This window comes from Trachinotus anak, unplaced genomic scaffold, assembly GCF_046630095.1.
Source record: "Trachinotus anak isolate AG129_WGS33_773 ecotype Australia unplaced genomic scaffold, CSIRO_AGI_Tana_v1 ptg000003l, whole genome shotgun sequence".
NCBI lineage: Eukaryota > Metazoa > Chordata > Actinopteri > Carangiformes > Carangidae > Trachinotus > Trachinotus anak.
In genome coordinates, this window is record NW_027273854.1 from 24,367,019 (window position 1) to 24,390,674 (window position 23,656).

Here is a 23,656-nt window from a genome sequence, read left to right on the forward strand (position 1 = left end):
ATTCTGCTTTCAGTATTTTCATTTTATGCTACTTTATAATATGGCAATTTATGATGTACTTTTTAGTCTTGAACATTCATTTGAATAATCATTATTTCTACAAGCTGGTATTTTACACACAACCTGTATCATAAGAGTAATAATAGTATAATTCATTATACTGTATGCTGCATTATCATCATATATATTTACAAGTATGGCCCTAGTTTTAGTTTGGTTCAGTTTCTGTATAGATTTAATTGTTATTTTTTTTGGGGGGGGGGGGGGTTGTCATATTTTGTTATTTTATTGCTTATCTATCTTTTGAGTCTACATGCGTTTTGTTTTGTGACATGTCTCTGATTTTATTCATACTGTGTATCTACTGTTTACAAATACATGGACCTTAATATAAGAATCTTAGGACTAAAATGCAAATAAATTTAGGTATGTTTTGGCATTTTTAACATTAAATTATTTAGAAGTTTTCCTCATTTTCCAAGTTTCCTAACCCAGTGTGACTTGACTGTTTTATAGAAGCTTGCAGAGTGTTTACATGTCCATTCAAAATATTGTAAGTTTGTCTGTGTTTTTGCACATGCAGATAAAGAGGCACAATAAGCATCGAATGCATAGATTCTAACATATCCAGTGCCCCCCTATTGACATATCTAGTAACACACACACACACACACACACACACACACACACTTTCATTAAGTGAGCATATGTCCTTGCTATAAGGCCTCTCTGTATTGATTAGCTCCTGCTCAAAATGGGACATCACGTTCAATGCTACCTGTTAATTGATACGGGACATTAAATCTCTGGAAGCGACAGAGGCAGTGGTGAGGTGAAAATGGCCTGGGGGGGGGGGGGAGGGGGGGGGGGGTAGTTGCAAAGAGCAGGAGGAAGATGACGATGGAGAGGAGGGTGAGTTTTTTTTTTTTTAGTGCTTTAATGCAGAAGCAGACAAAGACAGCTTCTCCTCCAGTCTGTATCACTGCGAGCAAGTGAACTGAATTGAAGCTGTCTGGAGTGACAGCTTGGTGTACAGCTTGGAGCATTCCTGGCAACCTTGGTGGTTTCTGTGTGTTTCTGCGCTATCTGGGTACGGGCAAGCACTAAAGCAGACGTGCACAGGAGTCATTCACAGATGTCGGCGAGCTTGATTCTTTTACACTTTTATGGATTTTGGGCATATCTTTACCTGTTTTTGTCAGCCACAGTAGCTGTAGTGGGGGCTGTACAGATGTCAGCCTGTCCACCACTTCTGAGGCTGTGGCTCAGGAGGTAGAGCAAGTTGTCTATTAATCACATGGTTGATGATTTGATTCCTGGCTCCTCCAGTGCACGTGTCCTTGGGCAAGATATTGAACCCCAAACTGTCCCCAATGTATCGTGAGTGTGTGTGGTAGAAGAAGCACTATATATCTAGAAAAAAAGTGCTGTACGATAATACTTGCATGCAGCTTGTAATATAAAGCAAGTGGTCAAAGAGACTAGAAAATTGCTATAAAAGTGCAGTCCATTTACCACTAACTTTGGTCCTGATCATAGACTTTTTTATAAAAATGGACATTGACTCTGAGTCTGAAAAGTGAAGCCAACGCAGAAGAGCCTTAAACCTTCATTCTACCTAATGACCATCAGGGGGCGACTCCACTGGTTGTAAAAAGAAGTCAGATTGTATTGAAGTCTGTGGGAAAATGTCTCTACTTCTCACTTGATTTATTACCTTAGTAAATATTTTCCTGATGAGTTTATGGTCTCAGTCTCTAGTTTCAAGTCTTCTTCAACACAACATGATGTTCATTTTTTAAATCATGCTCCATTTAGAGGAAAATATATGATGAGGCAGGGTATACATTAGGGCGGGACTACTGTGTGATTGACAGACTGTACCACACACGGCGACCTGCCTGACAATCAGGATAGAGAACAGAGCAGGTCAGATCCACCCCTCACTCCTCCTCAGCTCCACCTTCTTGTCCAAATATGGTTTCTTCTGGTAAAAAAAAAACAACCAAGATCGCAATGTGCAAATTAAAAACTCGAGGCTTGAAAACGGCAGCTCACAAACCAACCATAGTCATGGTGGGTTGCCAACTGGTGCTGACTGAAATATCACAACAATCATCAATTCCTCAAGCTCACATAAGGTTGGTATTTGTGATTCTAAGTGAAATATCTTGCAAGCAGTTGCATGGGTTGCCATAACATTAGCTAAAGATGTTCATGTTCCCTTCAGGATGATTTATAATCACTTTGGCAGACCAATGAATTTTCATCTCACACCATCATTAGGTCAAAATGATCAAATGTCTGCAAAACCAATCATATTCCTATCAGCCTCAGCTGCATTTTCTGCAAACATCTGTAGGTTTTTCATGCAAATATGAGAATGCAAACATGCTTGACTGAGATAAACATGAGCGACAATGGTGAACATTGCAGCTACTTAACTTCGACATGTCAGTGTTTTCTCTGACAGCATGTTAAAAGCTGTAGAGCCGCACACAGCTGTGACATGGGATTTACTGACAGCAAATCCCATGAATTTGCTTCTTTGGCATTACATGCGTCCTGACAGGGGTCAAATAATGAGTTTGTCTTATGCAGAAGGCCACGTGATATTGATATTTGGAGGTGTGGCATTGTCTCGTCCCATGGTTCAGCTGTGGATGATATAACATGACCCAAAAGGACAGTCAGCCAGTCCAAACATTAACTGTCATAGCTGGACAGATGTGTATGTTCCTATCACTATGTAACAGCACTTGTTATCAAAATGTTAAAACCACATCTGGTATCAACTTATATCTATATGGTGCTCTGATGTGGTTCAGTCAGTGCCGCACCAATGAAAGTGACAGCACTTCCTCTAGTAACACGGACCTTGTTGGAAAACTGCACAGTAGCTGCACTATCATTATAGTTCCTACTTCAATTTCCAGTTTGGTAAATGGTTGTCATAGTTGGAGTTACTGTGATTTTGTTTGGGAACATGAATGTTTGCTGATAAAGCACATCATCAACTGACACCATACAAACCTTAAGACATTTATCACCTGAGGCCCTGTAAAATGAATTTAAAGACCTTTATTGATAACGATGATAATAATGATGATGCTTACATGGTGCACACTCCTAAAATTATTTGTCCATAAGCGAGACTGGAATAATGTACACAATGCACATAGAGGTGGAGGAACAGGGTGGTGGGTGGTGTGGTGGGGCCACCAGGCAGCATAATCCAGCAATCCAGCTTTTGTTGTTACCTCAAGCTAAATTTGCTCATGGAAACAGACTGAACACACAACATTTTGTGATTCAACACGAAAAGAAATTTTAAAAAGCTCCAACTCCAGCAGCAACAGAAATCCATAAACTAAGGAAGAGCACAAGGACACGTGAAGACAGAAAAGGTGAGCAGCAGCTACGGCGACAGTCATCAGAGAGCACACATGAAGGGGAACAGTGTGAATGGAGGAGTGTGAAGTGTGGAGGAGATGAAGGGTAAAGTGGAGGGTAAAAGGAGGGAGGAGATAAAAGAGCCTGTGTATGGGTTTATAGCTTCACACTTCACTACAAAGCTGCGTTGATGCTTCCTTCTTTAAAGGTTGGTGAAATTCTATATATTTTTACTGTCAGTAAATCTCTCTCTAAACAAATCAAATCCATCAATGAATGTTTCCTACTAACAAATATTATGTGTATCCAAACTCTATTATACTGTTTCTTTGCCATAGAACTCCATTGTTGTCCAAAAAAATATTACAGGAGACCTTTTATGCTTTTCAGTCTGGAATGGAGCCAGACTGTTGCAAACAAAGAGACACTATTCATTTCCAAACAAATATGATTAAACAACCACAATCAGCAACACAAAAAAAGAACAAAAGACTAATGAAGGGTCATAGGACCTGATGCCTTCCCTCTAACCTAAACCAAAAGAACCCAACTCTAACCTTACCAAAAACAAAGCCATGAAAATAATATATGATGTTACACTGTCGCTTATCCATATTAATATGAAACGTGGCCATAGATAAATGGATGTGAAAGTAATACCTGTGAGACAAAAGCTCAGGTGTCAGTCTGCTCTGAACAACAGCTGATTTATTTCAGTATTCCGTCGTCCACTCCAAGCACAGCCTCTACTCCCAAAACAGTCTACCTGAGTAGTATCATAGGAATTTAATGCACTCCAGCATTCAAATAACCGGTGCAGGTTCACCATACAGTGGTTTGGTGACAGGAGAACATTTAACTAACATTAGCTTTGGTGTTTCCTGCCACTTCAGCCTGCATTTTAGCGCATTTGCCTCACGTACAGGCATACAGGGAAAAAGTTTTATATATGGATTGTGATTGTAGGAATAAATCCACCAGACAGAGAGGTCCTGCTGTCATATTTGTTGCTGCAGATGTTCGTGCTGTTCACTCATACTCCGGATCAGATTCGGGCTCAAAAATGTACAGATGAATTTTTCTTGGGAGTTTTACACTTTGATTTCAGAACCTGCACACGCTAACAAACGCTGGGTACTGCAGCTCAGCAGGCTTCTGGAAGTTGGCCAGTCAGAAGAAAGTGGGCTTGTGGAGAGGGAGGGGGAAAGTCAAAATAAGAAAGAGCGGCAAAATAATCAAACAGTTCATCATAAGCCACTGATTTGACTCTGAGTCCAACACTTTTTATTCTTGGTATGCAACCTAAAAATATACCAGCACATAATTTGACCTATTTGCTCCTCATTACAAAGAAAATGATCACAATCTTCTGGTTAAAGCCACAGCCCACAAATATTAGAGTAATAGATATACTTTATGTATTGTGGCTGTCCATGTGGGTTGTGGTAAATGACTATATACAGTATAAAATGACTATATGCAATTTATATTGTAAATTTCCCCTCTTTTTGCATGCAAATTTGAAACTGTTATAGGAACCACTCATGAATTTACAGGAAACAAGAAGGTTTCAATGCAGACAGATGTTGCAGGGACTAGAATCATCGTACTGGTGTGATTTTGTGCATCATTCATGTGCTCTAGAGGAGATTTTAAAATGTCAAAAAAACAAAATAGGATACATATTGGGTTTTGCAATATTGCCTAAAAATGTCACAATATTATTTGTAGGCTGTATCGACCAGCCCTACCCAGAAATAGAAACCTCTTTACAGGATATACCAGACCTTGGCATCTAAGATTAAAAGCACTCCAATGTTTGTTTATTGTCATTGTTTTTATTATTATGATCATTATAAGTTAAAAAAGCCTGAACGATAGAAACTAGTGGACTTGGAGCTGTGTGGTACAGAGCAGGGACGTGAGACAGTACTGACAGATGTATCACAGTTTTTCTCAATTGCTTTGATGCAGTTCACACATCAGAAACATCATTCTCACCACTTTCTCATTGTGTTTGTACAAACTGCCGTTGTGTTCACACATTTCCCGACTGAAGATGTTTCGTTATTGTGTTGATGCATTTCTCATCTGACTCTGACAACTCATGAAAACCGTTGCATCAGTCACAATTACAGATGACTTGATACTGTGGCCAGTCACACACTGACCGTGGTTCTCAATCTTGTATCACAGGTGAATGTCATGAGACTGCAGTTATTACACACAAGCATACACGGAAACTCAGATATGTGTGGTGAACAGCAACTGCAAAATACCACACTGTAGATCTAAATTTAGACAATCAGCTTTCTCCAGAAAGGGCTGTCACCTCTGGAACACATTAACAACTGAAATCTAATTAACTCCAGATATAAATTCCTTCATGATAAAAGTGCTGACAACAAGCAAACAAAGCTGCACCCATTTCTGGCCAATTGTATTGTATTGTTAATAGTTTTTGTTTGACTATTTGTCCTATTGTCGTGCTGTAGTTATGTATTTTACTCTTGTGGTTTCATGATAATGAAAACTGACAGTTTTAATTACACTGTACATATAAAAGCCCAACTAGGGATAAAATTAGCTATAAAGTATTTTTGTATTGTGTTGTATTGTATTGGAAAACATGTTAAACTACATCGTCCCTATTAAATAAATTGAAAAAACTGAAAAACTCCAAAGCAGCCCACAGTGTTGACACTGGAGCAGGAAGCAGGAGTCATGCAGGTACAAGAACCCGTCATTATCTGCCTCTTCTATGACAGTTTTTGGACTTTGTCTGGACCTTTCTTTATTTCCTGTTTTATTTTGGAATCACTTACATTGTGTGTCCTCCGTTCGTTTTATTTCCTGTCTTTGTCTTGTTTTCCCACCATTGTGATTGTCTGCTCCGCCATATGTGTTTAGCCTGTGCTCGGATACCCTCGACTCACACTTGCTTGCGTTCACATTGACAAGTATGGCGACATATCAGTCAAAAAAATTTAGTGTAAAATAATGGACACTTCTCAGTGTCAATGGTCGCCATCTTGGCTTTGTAGTGGAAGGGGAGGGACCGTCAAAATATTTTCAAATTTGTGAAAATGGAAACTGATGAAGCGCTGGTGCTGTTGTGCTGATGGTGGCCTAATTTCCACATGACACCCAGGACAAACACAGGAAAGCAAAACGCAAAGGCAAGCTTAGAAGTTTCCCTCTTTTTCCTCTGACAGACTTTAGTAGCTTGTTCCACCATCAGGGAACCACAGACCAGAACAGTGTGGACTGAGATTGGCTTGTGTGCAGGGATGGGGATGACAGATGACATTCAAAGTGGAGGAGAAGGAGCATGAGGCTGAATGATTGAGTTCAAGTAGCTCCAGACCCAGAAGTCACTCTGAAGGCAGCACTAGTGACTTGAATTTGATTTGCATGGTTGGACAGTGTTTTCAATGAAAATGTATTGCTTGACAGTGAAATCGATATTTTTCCAGCATCACTAGAGTTTTCTTACTTGGTCTACTGCAGGGGTCGCCAACCTTTACCATCAAAGGAGCCATTTTTGGCCCCTCTCTCACCAAATGAAATTCATCTTGATCCGCAAAACATATTTGACTCTTAAAATGAAGAGAAAACACCCTATAAAGCTTTATATATAGTAACTATATATACAAAAACTATAGTTTATGTTGCATTTATGATTTATTTACATTTGTTTTTGAACTCCGAGAATAGTTCTGAAATCATCTCCAGCTTGGTACTTTTCAGCAAATGCTGTGTGCTTGCTCTGGAAATGTCTTTCAACATCACATTGTTTTTGTTGTTTGCTAATTGCTCACAACATATCAATCATACAGGCAAGCCAGCATCGTTGTCAGTGAAAGCAAATGAATCTGTCCACGCAGAATTAAACTCTCTACTTTCCTGCGAGACTTTTCTTTTTTTGGATTTATCCATGGTTAGCTTACCTAGGGCAGCGCTGGAAACTCAAGAACTCAAGGCGTTGGGACGTAGACGTAGTAGGATGTAACGCATATTTAGAAATATTTAAAAAAAAAATATTTCAGTGTCATAGTATCACCTCAAACTTCAAGATAAGAGGTGTTCCCTTTGAAAGATTGTCCACTGTAGAAAAAAAAATCAAAAAAATCTCTATTTATTTCCATGTTATTTTTTGTCAAAGCTACAGGGAGCCACAGCAGAGGGGCTGAAGAGATGCATGCAGCTCCAGAGCCGCAGGTTGCCGACCCCCAGTCTAGTATGACCAGTAACTGTAATTACCACAGTAGCTGCTTTTCATTACAGGTGTATAATGTGGCTTCAAAACAGAATGATAAATTGTAAAATCCACAGCACGAAACAAAGATGGTGTGAAAATGTTACATTTGGTGCTGTTTTTTCCTCAGAAAATCCTGAGTCAGAACTGGTTTTATTGATAAATGTGGTTTTATTCTTTTGTACGAACTGTCAAGCGAAAGTAAAAAGGAGAGGAGAGGAAAGACGACAAGAAAAGAGATGAAATGAAACTCAAGAGAAGAGAAACGTATCAAGGCAGGAAGGGAAGAGGAGCAGAGATCAAAGGCAGGATCGTGCTGATGGAGACACTGATAGTAACTGTCTCTCCTCCATTATTCATCAGACAGCTGTGGTGTAAGTAGGTTAAACTTCTCAGAGAGAGAGAGACAAGGTAAAGGAGAGAGGATATAGACAGACGGGAACAGAGGGATAATGAGAGAAATGAAGGGGAAGCGAATGAGGATTGACAGAAAAGATAACTCACATGCAGTGACAAAAACATCACATAGGGGCGAGAGACACCCCGAGCGACCAAGCTTATGAAGAGAGAGAGGGAGGCAGAGGATCCATGAGAAGTGTAAAAATAGAGAGGAAAACCGAAACCGACAGAAAATAGTGAAGAGAAGGCAAACAAACACGAGGAGACAACATTGTGAGTCTGTGTGCCTGGGGGGGAAAAAAGGAAAATGTATGCACACACATGCATGTATAGAGGCTTTTATGGTTGACATCACATAGTTTGCAGCACAGAAGCGATCACGCAATGTTGGACAGAGGCAGAGCATTTATGACTCACATTTGCATGCACAGCACATGTAATGTAGGCTGCTGTATCTACCGCACGCTGAACATGTCATGTGAAACGTGACGTGTTTGTGCATTTGCAGTGTTTTTGTCCCATTTGTGTTTGAGGTCTCGCAGACCTTGTGTTAGCTGAACCCTGGTGAGAGGTTCAGAGAGGTGCAGGAGACGTCGTCCCACATGGTATGACTGTTCACTTCTGTTCACAACTTTCTGGAGCAAGCCATTCCAACAAACAAGCAGCAGTTAGTCAGGTGTGAATGCAATAAAAGAGTTAGAGAGTGAAAAACGCTTTAATGACTTCACCACATGTAGCCCAGCCAATCAGTTCTCATTTTACAGTGTGTGGTGGAATTAACTGAAAATACACTTTGCAGATCAGGTGAATTGGTGATATTATCCTGTATGTATATACTATAGTATTGAATCATGGGCATCTGCAAGCACAGCAGATTTAACAGGTGTAAAGGCCTTTGCACAGCAAGTCCCAATTTTTTTGTATGCAATTTTTTTTAAACCATCAGGAACCTTGCACAGTGAGTCGAATGTGCAAGTCGAGTGCGTGCATTGCAAAAAATTCATAATAAAGACAAAAGTACGGTGGACCTGAGAGCTCAATGCACTGCAGCTAAAAAAAAACCAAAAAAACATATGTAAATAGACAAAACAAAAACATATTCAGAAAACACCTTCATCAATTTGACAACACATGTGCTGCAAATACTCACAACACAATGGACAACATAAAATTGATGCACCCCATGGCTCACCTTAGTGGTAGAGTCCGTACCGTGAAGGCATAGTTCAAACTGCAGTGGCCAAACCGTGGCTCCTTGCTGCATCTCACCCTCTCTCTCTCTCTCTCTCTCTCTCTCTCTCTCTGACTTTCCTGGTGCTATCAGAATAAATAACTTTTAAAGTAGTGATGAACCCACCAAGGACGCACTTGCATGGATGTATTATAATACATGTACCGTAATACATCCATGTGCACTTGTTGTTCAATGCTTTCAACTTCAGAAGTCACAAATCAGTGAGCAACAGCTGCATCCCAGGCAGGTGCATCACATTTTGTGTCCCCTGGACGCACTTCTGTTGTGTTGTGACTATTTGCAGCACACGTGTTGTCAAACGAATGATTTCCTGAATGTGCTTGAGTTTTGTCTATTTGTATGTGTTGTCTTAAGAGTGCAAATAGAGTCGTCAAGCAGTGAGGATGATCCTCTCACAAAAAGAGATGAAATACTGGTCCATCTGATCCCAAGGAGGATGAAGAGCAGGGAGAATTTCATCTACACATGAACTGTGGTAACAACGCTGGAAACACATGTTCAAGAGAAGTTTCTGTGACCCAGTTGGTCCTGAACAGTGGCGGGCAGCATGTCTACACACGCACACACACATCAGAAAGAGCAGAGAGCTGCGGAGAAAGAGTGCATGTAATATACGATTAACTGTCTTTTGAGAGAGGGAATATTGAACACCTGGTATCAGCCTCTCTTTGGAGGAAAATGAAAACAGATGCACAGTGAAATCTTTCACATCATTAAAAAAACACATGCTTCTTTCATTTGCATGAATATAAAAAAAATAAATAAATCATCCCTCTAACCCTGCTGATGTTTGCACTGTGTCTAACCCACAGACCAGCACTTCCTTTTGTGTGGTCGCATTTACAGGTTTTTATTCATCACTGCACCAGCTGCTTCATGCTGAGAGGAGAGCTCTGCTGCTCTATCTATCTATCTATCTATCTATCTATCTATCTATCTATCTATAACAGGTCTGAGCTTTATTATATATAGCACATGATGATCCTCTGTTGTGTGTGTGTGTGTGTGTGTGTGTGTGTTCTGCACTGCTGCTGGTGTTGACATCATTTACGGGTCAGCGAGAGGCAAAAATCCCAGATGCAGAAAGTGCATCGTACAACACAGAGCTACATCTGAGCTTTAAAGTTTAATCAACCTGAACAGAGAAACACGAACATCTCCTGACACATGACGCAGCTGATACAGATTTGTACCCACAGCAGTTTGGTGAGCTTTTTATTGTTGTTATCGGTTACGTACACTTCATGATGATACTCCTTCATGACGGTTATTATGTTCAGTTTATGTTGAAACGTTTTAGAAATTTTCTGCAAACTTCTGATCATTTTGGAAGCGGTGGTTTGCGGTGCTGTTAAACTGTATTGTGGAGCTGGCAAGGTGGTGCAGGGGGAACAGGTGGAGGGTTGAATAGCGAGGGAGGTCTGGTGACGATGAAACGGGACAGGGATGGAGGATGGAGGGCGTATGGCGTGGTGTAGCAGGGGGCGGTGTGGCGGAGCTGATCCAGGAACTTAGATTTGGGATGAAGATGGAGGCAGATGAATGGAGAGTGGTGGATGAAGCAGGGAGCTGGGCAGCGGCTGAGTCTTGAGACACACAGGAGATTTAGGAACTAGCATAAGGTCACAAAAGGAGAAACAATACTAGAAAATACATGCGACAGAAGGAAGACAGAGAGCTCGCTACCACTGAGGCTGCGGAACAATCAGGTGATGAGTGCAGAAAACACAGCACTATTTGTCCTGCGGCTGATGAGATAACGAAATCTCCAGAGCCAGGGGGATGAGGCCACGCCCACAGCACCTACACACATGAACAAAGAGCATCCAGGTCGACGGAGACACAAGGGAAGTGACTGACAGAGGAACTGTCACAGTATTGTGTTAGCCTATATGGGCAGTGTTTCTATTATTTTGTCCACCCAATTTATATGAGCGAAGGTAGGATCAACACCTCTCTGCATCGTATGATATGGTTCAGCTACATCCTTCAAAATCATACAGGAACTAGCGCTGTCAAACGATTTTTTTTTTTAAATCGTGATTAATCTCTGAATTTATTTATCATTTTGCATTTCAGAACAGTTTTCTCTTGCTCAACAACACATAACCGTCAGTCTGTCTGAACTAGAGGCTAACGTTAGCATGTCTGACCTGTAATTATGAAGACGTCTGATAATTTATTTATCCGTAGACGAGCTCTGGGGAAGTTATATCTTTATTTTCCAACTCATTCTATCTTCACCAACCACAATTCAGACATTTTAACACTTTAGGTCTCCCAACACGCCCCTTTATGCAGACTGGAACTGTCCAACTTTTGCTCCCACAGACATGACCTGCCATGAAGTATGTTGCTCTGCCATGTAAAATCTTTGTAGGAAGTGTCTGTGGCAGTTTGACAACAAGTACAGGTGCTTCAAAGGGTCAAAATAGTAGCAGCCAAAGACTCTAGAATGTAGCGCTCAAGAATCTTTGGTAACAGCAGCAGTGATGGTGGAAAATAAAGAATCTTCGGTGCCATGAGATTAACACAATTAAAAAAACAAAACAAAAACAAAAACTAGAAAATAATGCATTATGCTCGGTCCTTAATGTCATCGCAATTAACGCATTAACGCTGATGGTCCCAATAGAAACTGAACATTATGACCTTCATGAAGGAGAATTTTTAGCATGACTCTGACAGCTTGGTGTAAGCTACCTAATAAACAGCAAACTGAGTTTATATAACTTGTATATATACTTTGCATAGAAAGGCACAATAACTACATGTCCACTTACACACCTCAAAGGTTACACTCTGCACCATTTGCATTTATGTGTGAAGAAATTATTAAAGTGTTTATGAAAGGTTGTTATTAGCAGTGAGTGCTTGGACCAGGAAGTAGAACACAGACTCAGACAGACAGATTCAGCTGAGCCAGCTGAACTGGCCTTATTGTAAAGGGAGTTGAAGCAGAGCAGCTAAAGGTGAAGGCTGGGAGAGGAACGGCAGGCGGCCAGGTGATGAGAGGCAGAGCAGAGAATCCTTTGATCGGAGGAAAACTGGGCTGGAGATGAGCAGCAGCAGGAAGGCAGACAGGAGCGGTTTGATCCCAGAGCACAGGAGATATGGGGTTAGTCAAAATGCAAAAACATGAAGAAGCCAGGAGGTCTCAGAGTAGAAGCACACAGGTAGAGTAAAGGTTCTGGGGACGAGTGAGTGGAGAACAGAGCTTATCGATGATGAGGTGAGCTGGCTGATGGGAGGAGGAGGAGGAGGAGGACAGGCCCAGAGACACACAAAGAGGAGAGATGACACAGGAAACACAAGAGGGTCAATTTCATTCATAACTGTGAACTGCACCACTTTAGCTTGAAGTGACTGAGGAGTGAGCAACCAGGATGGAAAAACATGATTTCTCCCTCAACGTAGAGTAAGTCACTTCTGACAGTGGGGGTCAAAATCTCTTGATCAAAACAATAACCAAGGATGGTGTTTGGTGACGTTGTGGAGTAATGGGATAATGGGAGTTGTTGTCTTCACCACCTGTGTTGTCAGCTTCTTCTGTTTTTTTTTTTTTTTTTTACTTCAGTGTCAGTGGTTCAGGATGTTTTCACCTGAAGCTGAATTATCCACAGAGGTCTCCTCCTCTCCAAAACAAACAGACCAGGGGATTAAAACCGGTAGAGACACAGTTTAAAGTAGTTTCAGGTTAAAAATCAGTGATCCACAGACGCTGGTCAACAGATGCAGGACGTCAGGTAGGGGCTGGTAGCTGAACTCCCAGACATCCAGTTAAAATAAATGTTTGAAAACAACCAAGGTGTAAGAAGTGAATCTTAAAAATGTGGCTTAAAACTGGGAAAAAAAGTGAATTTTGAGACTCTCCTCCTGTGAAAATCGAGCCCACAGGTCGTTTGTGCAGCAGGTTATTATGACCCATAGTTAGGTTTTGTTGCTAGGTGACATCTAGTCGCCGTGGTATTTATGACAGGAGCAAAAGAGAAATGCGGTGAGGTAGTTTATAGAGCGACACATCAGGAGGAGGTTGGGGTGGATGGATGGGTCAACAAAACACAGGAAAATGACACAGGAGAGCGGTGTTCGATTCCCATGTAAATGCAGCAGTTTGTACTATTTCTATTATCCATGACATGTAACCATGACAACGAAGATCGTCTAATGTTGAGAAAGTACTTATTTTAACCCAAATCACCATCTTTTTCTAAACCTAACCAAGCCATGACCGTTATTATAGTAACCAAGGCAACAAAGGTAGGCACACCACTCTCAGTACAGTCCACGTGTTTATTATTGTGACCGTGACAACCAAGGTCTGGTACACTTTCCGCTGTAGGTGTGCTATTTCAGGAGACACCCCTATGGGTCGTATCAGAGGGTTGAAAAACACGACCTGTATGGTTGATCAGGTTGGAGAACTGGTTGCCTAGGGGATATGACATCATTGACAGGCGTCCAAATGAAATGGACCGTTACCTTGATTAAAATCAAGGATTTCTGTAGGTTTGAAAATTGCTGGGAACCTGTGGGACAATGTAAATACACAACTCAACAAAGTATATAACACAGGTCATTTTTAGACGCATTAATATGGAAATTTACACAGGATCAATGACATACTTTCAAATCTTTGTATTTGTGTGTGTCTTAATACCTATATTCATTCCAGTCTTTATAGTTATAGTCAGTCAAATGTTATAGTTAGACAAATGCACCATCACTACAAGGACACATTGATTTGGGCATAAATATATTATTTAAACAATAGTCTCCAATAGTGAAGAACTTCTTGATGCAGGACAGATAAGTGTTTGTCTCAGTTTAAAATCACAGAGTCATTTATTTTTTAATGTCAGGAGCTCAATTAGTGTCTCTCACTTAATCAAAGTTTTCTCTTTTTTAGTTTTATCTTTTGTTGTCCATCTTTAAATTTTTATTATTTACTTTGATTCACACCATTCACAATAAGGAAGTAGGTTATGTTCAGTACCCTATCTTTATCTGTTGATTGATCCAAAGAGTCAAGCATTTCAGAAGCAGGAAGTTAAAGAGCAAAGGGAAAGATGCTGCAGCTCTGCTCACGTTAACAGCTACAGATGATGGATGCAATACACACATACTCTATGTCCAGTACAATATTTACTGTACACACTAGTCACAGCAGCCACAATAAACAACACAGAGACTCTGCTTCACATTGTCATAATTCTTTTCTTTTTTTATTTATTACTCTCCCCATTTCTTTGCAGTGTGTGTGTGTGTGTGTGTGTGTGTGTGTGTGTGTGTGCCCGTCCCTTGCGTGAGTAGAATAGAATAACAGATCAAACTGAATTTAGTAATTAAACATGATGAATGTATGAGCTCTCTCTCTCTCATTCTCTCTCTCACACACATGCACGCACACATGCATGCGCGTGCGCACACACACACACACACACACACACAGAACAAGTAAGCAGTAATGCAAAGAGTCCTGCAGTATTGTAGAAAATTAGTGTGTGTGTGTGTGTGTGTGTGTGTGTGAGTGTGTACTTGTACTTTCTATCTTTGTGAGGACCAGTTTGTGTTACAGACCGTATACAGTGAGGACATTTTGGCACAACTTCAGAGGAACGTTTCAGAGTTTAGACTTGGTTTTAGGTTTGAGGTTAGGTTTAGGTTTAGGTTAGGGACAGAGTCAATGAATGTCCTCAGGAAGATAGAAGTACAAGTAAGTGTGTGTGTTTGTGTGTGTGTGTGTGTGTGTGTGTGTGTGTGAGTGTGTGTGTGAGTGTGTGTGTGACTGATGGGCTGTGGAAGCACAGCAGGGGAAACCACTGTCTGCTGTATAGAACATAATGAGTTTGTCAGTTGTGCAGTCAGGCGGAGGGACAGCTGGGTTAATGCTGGATCTGTCTGGAGCTAGAGCTACATGTAAGCAAGTCAAGTCTCAAGTCTACAGGTATTTAATAAGAGCAGCAGTGAGCTCTGTCATTTAAACAGAAAATCCACAGTAGAAAATATCAACATATACAGTCCACACTGTGATCTAGAAAATACATTTACATATGTTCAGCCGAAACATTTTAGCAGGTAAATGTGTTATAAGGTCTGGGACAGTGGAGACATGAGTTTACATCCTGAGGGGTGGCATCTTCACTGGTTGTAAAAAGAAGTCTGATTGTATTGAAGTCTACGGGAAAATGTCTCTACTTCTCACTTTATTTTTTAACTGAGTGAACATTTTCCTAATGAGTTTATGGTCTCAATCTCTAGTGTCAAGTCTTCAACACAACATGATGTTCATTTTTTAAATTATGGTCCCATTTAGAGGAAAGTACACAATAAAGCAGGGTATGCATTAGGGTGTGGCTACTGTGTGATTGACAGAGTGTACCACACATGGCGACCTGCCTGTCAATCAGGAGAGATGGATTGTTTCAAATTCTAAACTTTAGGCTTGGAAACAACAGTTCACAAACCACTGGATGACGTCACGCTGAGTTGCCACTTGGTCGGAACTTAGTACATGTCAGTCGAGAGTCAGGCAGTCGTAGATATTCATGTTTACAAGGCTGACCCTGCTGTTGCCATCCAGCCAAAATCATTGCTACAAGCAGGGAAGATATCACAAGAACTAATATCATAGGTCAGTAACAATATTTTGCAAATTGGTAGATATCATTAAAAATCTTTTATCGTTTAAAAAGCTATTTGGGTGTAATTGCATTACTTTTAAAAAACATTTGCTGTCACTGATTATAACAGTTTCTAAGTGACAGCAGTTTTTTGACGTCATATCTACATTCAGACAGAACGCAAAGCTTTATTATGTGACCTCTCACACACAACTATGCGCTTCTGAATGTTTTTTTTACTAGTTTCCATTGCAGTTTTTTTGGAGTTCACAAAGTTGACAAAAAACAAATGCAAATGGTCTGTCATTGAGTGATGTTAAGCGAATAAAGCTGGATTTTCTCGTCTTGCGATTTCATTCCAGTTAAACATGGTGACCGATCTCTGAATATCCAGCATTGGGACGATTGTATCCACCACAGTAGCTGATGTAGTATTTAATTGAAGGTCACAAGGGCATCTGGTGGAGGTAATGACAGAAAGGCAAACCCCTTCTGCCGGGAACACGCTGGATGCGTGGCGTGTGTTTCGTGGCTGCTGTTGCTGATCTTCTGTGGAAAAACATGGGTGTTTTCACCCCGGCTGTTTGTCTGTTAGCTCAGTCTGTCTACATAGAGTTTGCAGGCTACTCGAATGCTGGCTGTATTTTCATTATAAATCAATTCCTGATTTATTTTTGACAGACATGTTCCTAGACATAGAGACTATAGTGGAAGGTGTCAGTTTTGTGTAATATTACTGGTGTGATGTCAATATGACATCAATAGGTCTTTTCTCTGTCTATTTTTCCTGTGAGATGTGCACTCCACTTGTGAGAAAGAGGTGAGACACTGAACTTCTAGAGCAAGTGAAGCAGCCATGAAAGTGATGAGTCTCACACAGGCAGCGTATCCGCTTAAATCCATCAACAAGCGACCGCACATCAGGGATTTCGGAGAGAAAGTCTGCAATGTTTTTGGATGTCATGTGACGACTCATATCATGTGACTTAAATGCATTTCCATTTCACCTTTACAAAATGTTACTGAAAAACTTCATTATGTGAGCGTACACATATTTTTGAAAATGTACTTGTTCCCATTAGGCTACTTTTTTTGTTTGTTTTTTTTTTTGTTCACAGTTTAAAATCTGAAAGTCTCAGCCAGTCTCAGTGATCTCCACTGGCAGCAGAAACTTGGAAGAGCAAACACAAAGAGACCAACACAACACAGTCACATGCTCCTCTTCTTAATGTGTGTTTTCAAATGTGCCTGAGCACAAATGCTGGTCATTTGAAACAACAAAGCCACTTGACGCTCGGCTGAGGTGGAAAAGTTGGCCTGTTGATACGGACAAAATGGAACAGAATGACCTCGAGAGAATATATGATGACGTGCATGAAGCTTGTGACTCCACTGAAGAGACAGAAAACTGTGGAAGTCAAAAACTTCAGATCTGTGTGTGTGTGTGTTTGTGTGTTTGCGTGTGTAGAATAATTTGCACTGAATTTGCTCAGATACCAAAATGAATCTGGCCCATACTCTGGCCAAATGCTGGTTTTCTTCTGGCCCATTATACACCTAGCTCCATGGCCCAAATCTGGCCCATATACAGTGGAGTTTGCAGATGCTACTTCCACATCTGGACCAATTCTAGCAAACACACAGAAGATCTTCAGAAGATGTGCAAGTGCACGGGCCAGACTCGGGCTGTGGACCCAGACACATGTTGGGCCAGATGTTTCATTTTACTATCAGAGTGGATGAGACACATTTTTCTCCGGAGTAAAAACCTAGAGCTGACCACAATAATAAATGAAAAAGACACATGGTTGGATAAACCAGTTAAACTGAAGGGTGGGGGAGGGGCATGGAACAGACATAGACACCTGAGTTTACACAAAAAGGAGGAGAGGCCAACAGGCCTGTAAGCAAACACAACACCACACACCACAACACAACATCACAGGAGAGTGGCAGCGCTCTCAGCTGACTCTGTGACCCCATTACTGCAGTGAGAGTAATGTGGATGAAAACATGCCTGAATGTGTGTGTGTGTGTGTGTGTGTGTGTGTGTGTGTGTGTGTAAATATTTGGGTCTGTTGTGTAAGGTCAGACTGCTCTGCACTGCGCAACCAGTTACACAATGTGTTCAGAACTGCAGTCACTCGTCACATCAGCAGTTACATGTTCCCAATCCAGTGAAATCCACACAAGCGAAGCTGCTCGTTTCCTTTGTGCAGGAGATTTTAGTTGATGTTTCTGATTCAAGGACGCCCTGTAACAAGGAACCTTCTATGCACAGACACAAACATGTGTGCCCCTTGCTTCTCATTCCTGCACATGACAAACAGGCTGTTGTCACTGCTGGCCTCAGCCAAAACGGGAACGTAGGGGAATCCCGCCATATCACAGCTCCTCCATTGTTTTATTCCCCATCTGCTTCAGGCGTTGAGTTTCCCCTCCAAACCTCGCCTCTGCTTTTACCTCCCGGCTCACTCCCTGTACTTCCTGTGTCTCCTCCCTTGTTTGCTACCTGTTTCTGAAGAAGTGTTATGACATCTTTATATCGCTGCAAAGCAAAAAGGCAGATTTCCTGGGCGGCGGGGACGGCTCAACAAAGCGTGACACTGTTTACATCCCATCACCTACCAACAGTCAATGTATGACAAAAATCTTCCCCTAACCTCAACCAACAGCTTCTGTGCCTAACCTATCCTAACCTAACCTAACCTAACCGTGATCATACTGTTGGCAGATCTGAGAACAGTCATATGAATCACTTCTAACAGTCGTTTACGGCAGTTTTCGAAAGCGATGACAAATGACCTCTTTTGGCATTAAGTTTCCTGACTTGTTGGTTTCTTTTTTCAGCTCATTCCCTCGCCTGACACATGGCACAGAGCGTAATGCACACATAGTACGGGACAACAGTTCAAATCAGTTCTGGGTAATTCAGCTTTGATCTCACGCAGTTGTGCATCAGAAATGCATCACGAAAACTGGATGATTAAAAGGATTGTTATCGAACCAGCTCAGCAACTTCAATGACATTTCTCTGTCTGAAGAATTATATGTTTCTGTTTTATGATTAGTGTGTGTACAGAAGTGTAAGCTACAGCTGTTGTATTGGCTTTGATGATGTTGCTTGTGACATTATCTACAGTGCTGCCAGTTCTAGCTAACAACACTGCACTTAACTGAAATTAAGCACTTTATTCAAGTTTGTTATTTTTATGGTCTTTTGTATCTGTCCTTGCGTATTTATGTCTTGCAGCAAAACCGATTGGCCCCTGGGGACAAATAAAGCCAAAACTGAACGGAACTGAAAACCAAACTGTAAAAACAACATGTTGTGTTATGAATTGGGGTTAGTCGAGCTACATTGTTGTGCAGGTGAAACGAATGAGATGTAATAATAATTACTGAGCTTTAAAGGTGCTGGGAGACTCAGTCCTTATGCTAAGCTAACCCAACTGGCTGCTGTCTCTCAGAAAAGTAAATAACTATATTTCCTATATTATTGAAGTATTAATAATATTTCTTATAGTGGCTGCATTGTTTTTAGTGTTGCAATTTTTTTGTTTGTTTTGCTTTGGTTTTGGTTTTGCTGTATTTGTGTATGCAGGATCATTGGTGTTATGTATAGGAACACAATGTTCCTGATAATGTGGGAGATTTAGATTTATCTTATTAGATGTCATGTGGTCCCTGCCCTGATTGTTGTGTTTGTGGTGTTTCCATCCAATCTGAAACTTGAAACATGAGCCCCAGCGGATTGCACTTCCTCTTCTGCCCTAGGCTGACGCTTACAGCAGGATATCCTGTGTCACCAGCCTGTGCATGTGTGAGGTCATCTAAGCGTGCGCCCTGAGTGCAGACGTCAATCACCCAAGCGGCACCACCCTTCTCCGAAACCACCGACCTCGAGTGTCCCTCCTTTTCTCTCTGAGATCACACACACGGGGGGTGGGGGGGTACTGCAGATCAAAACACCAGGACACCGCTTCGCTCTTCAGAGGCATCTTGGTGTGGGTGCGAGAGTGAAACCACCTTTACAGAGAATATTAAAAATGATGTGAACAAGTTTTGTCAATTTTGATTATCACAGCTAAAGGCTCCCTGAGGACAAATAAACCCCCACAGCGTGATGTGTGGTCGGCTGTCTGACTCTTCCTCTGCCAGTGTTTCTCTGCCTGACTTCCTCCAAGCTGATCCATTCATCCACACGTCTGTGTCAGTCTGTGAGAGACAGAGGCAGAGGAAGACTGATTAATTATTGAGGATACCAGCACATGTCTTCTCTCTCCTTTTATTCTCCCTCTGACCTACATAGTGAACCACCTGATCCTGGCTCCAAAACAAACCTATTGACTTCAAGCTTGTGTGTGTGTGTGTGTGTGTGTGTGTGTGTGTGTGTGTGTAAGAGAGAGAGAGAGAGAGAGAGAGAGTGCATGGATGCATTCACATGTCATTTCATCTCTTTGAGTCAACATGCTCACGAGGAACACAAATGAGACAGAAGAAGAAAAAGTTTGTGGAGACAGAGATGAGAGATAATGGTTTAGTGCCCTGATCTTTCTGCTAATGAAACCAACCACCCTCATAAGCACGTCAGAGACTTGCTGCAGGGGTGTGTGCGTGTGTGTGCGTGTGTGTGCACAAGCTAATATACGTTCATGTGCGTCCATGTGAGGCATTAAGCGTCTGTCAGGGGGCCCCCAAAGTATTCTGGGATAGAATGGAACATTGGGGCAAAGGCTAAACTCACCTCCCTCATTTTTCTCTCATTCTGCACCCTCCCTATTTCCTTCCTTTCTCTTCTTCCATCACTTGTGTGCATCCCTCTCTTCCATCGCTCTCTCATGCTTGCTCAGGCAGAAGTTCCCTGTTCCCTTCATGTGTTTTCATAAATGGTTAAAAACCTTCATTATATGACCAAGATGCAAGAGAAAGAAAAACAGAAGAGGAGAGGAGTGATTGAGGAAATAGAGGAGCATGAAAAATAACAGGTAAAGACTTTTGTTCATTCGCACATGTTCTTATGGGTTATTAGTAAAGATCGTTGTGCAAACTAGAAATGATCTGATACCATTTTTTCCTTCCTGATACTGATTCCGATACCTCAGCTTGCGTGTCGGCCAGTACTGATCTGATACCAGTGCGTTTAGAAACAGCTATACGAATGTGATATGGCTGCTGTCATTGTGAATGACATGGCTCTGGTTAAACCCTTTGTCAAACATGAGCAGATATATGAGTATTATAAAATCTTTCTTTCATTATCTAATTAAAAAAAAAAATTAATCTTGACACAAATAACTTCCTACACTAATTGTCCAAACACTAGCACCCACTATTGCAGTCCAGTCACTAAACCTCAAGTCTGAGTTGAATCACCATTACTCCGGTGCTCCACTCTGTCACAAAGAGCCGACATAAGAATAAACACAAACTGTCACTATCACAAAAGGAATTCACTGTGTGCGACACAACAGCCAAACAAATTCACTCCTGACAAAAAGTTCTCGTCCTGGTCTCAAACTGGAGATTGTTTTCATTTTCAAACAAAAATGATCTCCATCCAGATGATGTTGTCGCTCCATATCAGAGACAAACTCCGTCCATACTATCCAGCCTAAGAAAGCATACATAGATGACCATTCCCGTACACTGGGCATGCGCGAGCCGGCATAAACAGGAAGTGGATTGTCTACAGGAGAGACTGTGGGTGTCTACGCCATCGTATCCAAAGGTCTCCATTTTTGCCGTCCAGACTAAAATGCAACAGGTCCAGTAGCGTTTCCAGAAGCCTCCATTTTAGGGGCTTGAAAACTCTGGCGGCGTGGATCCCAGGTATAAACGTAGAAAAAGAGATTCTTTTTAAAACTGAAACATGTGATGTGGACGTAGCCTCAGCTTGAGAGTTTGAGTTCAAATCTTTTGACATCAATACACTTCCGAACAATTTCACACTTTCCATCCATGGACAATGTGAAAAAGACCATAGCTACACTATAAACCATCTTACACCAACTGCAGATTGGCAGTGGAGAAAAATGACACAGAGAACAATTAAGATGATCTAACTCTCCCCTTTTCTTCTTCACTGCACTTTCTCCCCTTCAGCCTTTCAGTATTTCTTTTTTTCTCCCACCTTTGCCCTCCTCTTTCTCTCTTCCTCCCCCTCTGTCTCTGCGTCTCTCCATCTCCCTCCATGTCTCCCTTCTTCTCCTTAATGAGTCTTTGTGAGGGACAGTAGCGTTTTAGCAGGCACAGGAGTTAATGGCTCTGGTGATGGCTGCTGCTAATGGATCTGGGCTAATGGCCTTGGCCACTGCTGATGATAACCATGAACTAATAGCATGAATGACAGATAGCCTACTGCTTTCAGACTCATGCTCTGTATCAAGAATAGATAGATCGTCTCAGTGGAACAACTAGGTAGTCCAGACCCCCTCAGTAGAGCAATAATACCCAGAGGACCCATCTTTATTGTGATTAGATATAAAGATGGATATGATGTAACTGGGTGAAATGTACAGCTAAAGTGCCAGATAAAAATCAATCACTTACAGTTTAAGCACCACAAGAATTTCCACAGGGACCAACCAGCCGCAGCATACAGGAAATTTTCACACTGGCCACAGAGAGAGAGAGTGTGCTTACTGTTGTTCAAGCTTTGCTTCATTGGTTTTTTAGGTACTTTTGCATATCTGTTGCCTGTTTTCCAAAGCATACCATACGTTATTGAGGCCAGTGGTTCTCATTGTGGGGTTCCTGGGAGTCCCCAGCAAAAAAGGGGAAATCATTTGTTTTCACTATAATTCCATTGATAAATAACACAGTGACAGAATGGGCATGGGTTTCAAACACTCTCTGTAGTAAAACATCTAAAAACAAAAATCTTCTCAGATGGCGACCCTGGGACAAAATCTTATCAAATTGTGGTCTGTGGTCTAATTAGCTTCAGTTTAGGGGTCCTTGATGTGAAAGTTTGAGAACTGCTGGTTACGGCTGATTACCTGGTTTAGCTGCTGGTTTAAGTTCATGTTTGCAGTGAATTGATATTTTAATTGATTGAAGTAGGCAGCTGAAAAAACCCCCACAGTGAATTTTCATGTCATTGAGCGAGACCATTCCTGGTTACATTTGCACTATGATGTGATAATAATGTAACTTTAGCAAGAAATCATAGTGATTGCTCACTATGATGGTGACCTGTCAGCAAGTCTGAACTTCTTGTACAACTTTCAGCTTAATGAATTGCAGTTTTTGTCCAGTGCCTGTGTTTGTGTCCATTCAGTAGTGACTTGGACAGGAAAGGGTTCACTGTGCTTTAAAAAAAATCTAGTTTCAGTCCTAAGTGTTTATATCAGTTCTGGTCCCACTTGAAGGAGGGATGTAGCGTCCAGACTGCCCCCCACTGCCTCTCTGATCTGAGGACGTGCCGCTTTGAGTGACAAACGCCCCACTTCCTTGTCCATTTTTGGATTAGAAGGGAGTTCGTCAGATTCAGGTTCTGCCAAGATGGCGAAGGTGGAGCAGCCCCCCCAGCTTTAAGATGGGTGATGCTGTGAAAGCTACATCCATCTTTATTTACAGTCTATTAATGAACGACTGCTTTAGCTCCATATCAGAAACGATCTCTGTCCATCCTAACACACCCGAAAACACAGGTGTGTGTTACAGTGGGCATTTTCCAGCTGGTGTAAACTGGAAGCAGATTGTCTACTCTGCACTTGCAGAAAA